The following is a 5,521-nucleotide window of genomic DNA, read 5'->3' on the forward strand; positions in this document are numbered from 1 at the left end:
CTCAAGCATTCGGCGTATCAAAGCAAAGTATGTCATGCTGTAAAGACAATGTAAACCAACTATCCCTATACTTTATCGTGCTGCACAATTTGTGCTAATGCCATAAATAGAGGTAAATTAAGCCTATTTCATGTTGTGCGAATTGATAATTAACACAAATTCAATACTTACACGTTTCTGCGTTTTTAAAAGACACCCCATATTCTCCCAAACAGGAACCACTAGCATAAAGGCAGCTTGTACAACAAGAAAAAACGTTGCCCTTGTGTCGGACTCAGTTTCACTTCTTTCCGGCGCCCACACGGCGACTCACGAGCTTGGACATGCGTAAGTTCAATCAGCAAAGCTAAATATAAATGCTGTTTATTATTTTTAGGCTGGCGAGTTGGAATGTTTGCAGCATGCAGTTCCCTGGGATGTTTACTTGATGAATTTTACTATACATACACCCATGCAAATATTTTTTTATAATATCGTGCAAGCGTGTACAGCTGTACATTGTAGAGCAAATATAGGCGAGAATTCACGACACTTCACATATGAAGCTCTAGCGAGTATTTTCCTACCTTAGGAAGTTCTTTTCCGAGAATTCTGCATAGATTTCTTCTGTAAAATCATGCTCAAATCGCAGAAATGACAGTTTTGAGCTTTCGAGATCTTTCAAGCACGCAATGTTCCAGTCGTGTTTTAATAATCCTCACTTGTTAAGATGTAGCGGAATGAGTGAAATTGAAAAATGTTTCACTGGCTACTTTGATCATTAGTTCGTATCTAAAATTAAGACGTTTTTGACTGTCTCAAAGTTCCCATTCTTTAGAGCATTTTATTGTATTTTTCGAAATACCTCAGCAGAACTCCATTTCGCCGATAGATTAGTATGACCACATTTCTAAAGACTTTCTGTCTGCTTATGGTGACGCATTATACATTTAAGACCTGAAACCATCAGTGATATTAATTATAATGTTGTATTTCAGCTTAGGTTCTCCACATGATGGCGAAGGGTCTTCCAAGGGTTGCGAACCCAATGACGGATTTATAATGCATCGAAACTCAGCCATGCAAACGAAGTCCGCGTTCTCTGACTGCAGCGCGTCAGCCATCATGAATTTCCTGTCGTAAGTTCCCTTATCAGTAATCCGCGTACAAGAAACACAAACACAAGAATACAGCATGTGTACCTTGCGGACACCTTGATAACCACGGTACGTCATATATAGCGTGATTTATTCCCATAACAGCAGCACCACGTGTCGAGGATGACGGTGCATGTCTCTTTCCTCAATTCAAAACAAGAGCCATAGCTTTAGATGCCTTAGATGCCTCATCAAAAGCGAAAAGTGGCCATCGTTGTCGACTGCAGTCTCGTGGCGTTTGCGTCAAGAAGAGCGAAGAAAAAAAAAAAACATCACATAATGAGATCGCCATATGACGTCATGACGACGTCACAGATCGTCAAACGTTGTGACATGACTTTAGCGTAATCATGACGTAATCACATTACTTTATCGCTTGGTCAAAGATGGGTCGATCAAAACCACGTTAGGTGCAGAAATCTTGCAGTGCCTTCGCTCCTGGAGTCAGTACAAAACCACGTTAGGTACACAAAACTTTCGGAGGGGGGCGGAGGAGCATCAATACATCGACTAAAAAGAAAAAAAAAATCGACAGATCGCCACGCAATGTGGGAATCACTTTGATGCGAAGCAGTCAGCGAGTACTTCTATGCCGTATTTTACTGGCGTTTAAAGGGCAACTTATGGTGTGATGTAACGTTAGCACTCACGCTAGAGTACATACGCCGGTATTATCGAAACTAAGTGCACCTTATGGTTCAGTCATGTGAATATCATACGTAAATTTTGGCAATGTGTTCCTCCGGGGTCGAACAATGCTTCGATATGGCTTGCTGAATCGCAGGAATACAAACGCAATGCTTATTAGCCTGCTACAAAAGCGGAGCCAATACTGGAACCACAGACGTTAATCTGATATCACGGCTGTATCGTAGGAGTTCGTATGTATTGTTTATTGATTTTTTGTAAAATTAGATAACCAGCACCACAATCACACTTGAAGTTGCACCGACATTACGCCTTCGTAAGCTGTCCTTCCAAGCCAGTCTCCAGACCTGGCGTGGATCTGTGGTATTATAGTTGACTGCCACGCAGAATGCTCGGGTTCGATTTCTGCTGGGATCCTAATTTTTATTCTTTACATTCGTCGGGTCAACGCTGACGAAGTCGGTTTTTCTTAACGCTCTCGCAGTAAATTAGCAATGTGTGTTGTCGCCGTTCCTGGGTAGATATATACTGTCAATCACCTGTGGCGCATACGCGTACACCGCAACCCGTGGTAAGCGGGTTATGTGCCACACGTGTCTGGAGGAAAGGGTTTGACGACCTACGCGACATGATTTTCAAGTTATTCATGTCATGACTCAACTGTCATATTCGTAAAATCCTTTTACCCTCCCATGCAAACTTTGGTCTTCGCCAAGTTAATGAGGCGATCTTGTGAGCACCCACACGTAGGCGGATACATAGATGGATAGATAGATGTATATACAGTAGATAGAAAGGCTAAAAGTGCCAGAAGTTCGCTAAGAAATGCTTCGCATTTCAAACGAAGCAGAAGATGGCTATCACCTTCGAGTTGTCTCAGGTGGATGCCCTAGGTACCCTGCGAGATTTTTTAACAGTACCTTTGTCATACATATCGAAGATACGATTGTCGCTGTTTTTGAGGCGTTACATATTGCATATATGTTGGGTCTTTATTTGCAACAGAACAGAATTAAAACAGGTGCAGTTACCTCATTTGAGGTTGAGGTGTCCATTGAGAGGCGAATATTGGCAATTTAGTCGTAAGGCAAAGTGAACAGCGCCCGATAAGTCTCTCGTGTTCTTCATAGGGCAAAAAACAGCGCAGACTTTATGAAGACGGACAGACGGAGCAAGGGCGCATGTGAATAAAAATTTAAGCGCGAAGCTTACCGTCTTTTCTTAGGACGTTACAACATTTCTCATTCTTTTTTCTTGCCTTGACTTCAAGCTTTTGTACTCCACAACTGTAGCAGACTCCACATACTCTTAGGAATGTCTTGTAGGTTGTGTTCGTATTGACAAGAAAACAAAATCGTGCGCCAATATAAATAATGTATCCAGGGAACTCAAGTACGTTTATAGTGTCACGAACGTATGGATGAAAAATTAAATTGAACTAAAAATGTTCTTAGTGGTATCACTTACACAAAGTCTTGCTTCTGTATATCACGAACAGTTATAGCGATAAATTTATATTTAAAGATCTCTTACCCACGCGCCTACCATGAAATTTTCAAAATTCTTAACGCACATATCTTTCCACTTTGTTTCACGTAGCTCAAGAAATGCAAGATGCTTGTTTCAGCTCAGAAGCCCCACTGCCATTCAGGATCGAGATGAGAGGCGGATACTCGAGACATGCTTGTCCAGGGTCAGGAGTGACGAGAATTTCCTGAATGCAACGGTAAAAACAGGTTTCTGCTTCGCTTCACCAATATGCAAAACCCATAACTTTGGCACAGAAATGAATCATATTTTCCGTAAACTGCATTGGTACATTGTATTCTTCTACTAAGTGAGCGTAAGAATATTTATAGGGGAGGGCAAATTGGTCCCATTCAACAATGGCAAATTTCAGTAGACGTCATTATTACATATGTATGACATAAGCATGAACCTGCAAATGGAATGTTATGCTTAAGAACAAATTTATTGTGGGTACGAGAGGAGTGTTTAAAGCTGATTTTTACAGTGGAGCTGATTAAGCTTTCGTTCCGATGGTTGGCGTGACCAGAAAGCTTGTATATGCCACAGAAAGCGGGTACGTACCAATCGCATTGCTTGCATAGCATAGCCATGCATATATTATATTACAGCAAAGGGTAGGAAATTAAAGCGAGGTTGAAGGAAGTAAAGAATGACGGGAAAGGGCAAAGCTGGTATGTGCAAGCTGCTGCTACCATAGCATAGACATGGATGGTATAGTAGAGCAAGGGGACGCAAAAGGGAAGTGAGGGGAAGAGGAGTGATGTGAAGACAAAAGAAAGGAGGAGGGGAGATGGTAAATCATTGCACAGCCTTTTATAGTATAGTCCAGGAATGGGGAGGGAAATGGAATACAGTTGAGGAGGACTGTTGTCAGGGTGAGGAGGAGGCAAAGGAGGAGGTGAGAGGGTAAGCCACAGCATAACCATGTGCAGTGTAGCAATGCAAAAATTGGGAAGAAGAAGTGAGTGGGAGGGGGAGTGATGTGAGGGTGAGTAGGAAGGAAAAGAGGGAAGGTAACATAGAAAGGGATAAGGAAATAAACAAGAAAGAAACAAGAAAGAGGACTGATGTTAGAGTGACGAGGAGGGAAAAGTGGAGGTGAGAAGGTTAATATCTGGGGTTCAGCGTCCTAAAACCATGAGGGACCCCGTAGTGGAGGGCTCCGGAAATTTCGACCACCTGGGGGTTCTTTAACGTGCGCCTAAATCCAAGTACACGGGCCTCAAACATTTTCGCCTCCATCGAAATTGTAGCCTCCGCGGCCAGGAGGTGAGAAGGTAAACCATATCACAGCCATGTGGAGTATTACATGGCAAGGGTGATAACAACAGCGCGTAGGCAAGCCTTGGCACTGAGGGACACGCGGACTCATGTTTGCACGGTTAGCTAAAATGTTTTACTAGACTAAGGGCAACCGAATATACATCGTAGCTGAATGAAACCACTTGCGATCAGGGAGCGAAGTTTTCGGCCCATAGAAACGGCCCAAAAATTATTTTCGTGTATATTACTCATCGTTACGTAGCGCATACATATATATAGCACAAACTGATTGCATTTAGCGACTCATTGTAGGCCTTCCTGTAGCATTATTATATCTATTGGGTGTGTAGGAAAGATACCGCAGGCGTATTCTAGTGCAATAAGTTTCTTTCCCAGTGCATGTTCAGTCCAGAAAGTTCGTCACAGAGCTGCTTCATCTTGCTACATATTCAGTTAACGCACTTAATAGCGATTCAATTTAGCTCCCGGTAGGGCCACGTCATATTTATTACTTGTATCTTTTCTCATTTTCATCGATGAATGCTCTATTTCGTCATTCTTGGCCTTGCACTTCAAACGATCGAATTCGTCGTAAGCAACAACGCATTATGAGGGCGTGTGGTTAGGTTCATTTATTTTCTTTATCAACATAGTCTCCCCCATGCGCACTTGCATATTCATTTTAGTGTGCAGCGCTTTTTGCGCGTCAGTTTGACCTGTATGCTGCCTAACTCATAGCCATTTTTTGTCGCAGCCTTTCAATATAATTTTAGTCACATTTTTCTTTACAGGTGAATATATTGGCGTTTTATTTTAGAGGCATTGGTTTTATGATTTCGTTGTCCGGCCGCTAATATGCGTAAGCGACATGGAAGCCCTAAAACGCCGCTCCGACTTTTCCTGTCTTTCGTCTCACTAGAGTACCAATGCACCGTCTCTCACAA

General features: G+C 42.4%; 1 long non-coding RNA gene across 1 annotated transcript; it reads left to right on the forward strand.

Moving 5' to 3' along the window:
* The first annotated feature begins 303 nt into the window (after positions 1-303).
* LOC119402700 (uncharacterized) lies at positions 304-3,414 on the forward strand. Its single transcript, XR_005185885.1, has 3 exons — positions 304-327; positions 978-1,118; positions 3,384-3,414. It is a non-coding gene; the product is annotated as an uncharacterized LOC119402700 (long non-coding RNA).
* Positions 3,415-5,521: the final 2,107 nt, after the last annotated feature.

Source organism: Rhipicephalus sanguineus, chromosome 8 (genome assembly GCF_013339695.2).
Source record: "Rhipicephalus sanguineus isolate Rsan-2018 chromosome 8, BIME_Rsan_1.4, whole genome shotgun sequence".
Taxonomy (NCBI): Eukaryota; Metazoa; Arthropoda; class Arachnida; order Ixodida; family Ixodidae; genus Rhipicephalus; species Rhipicephalus sanguineus.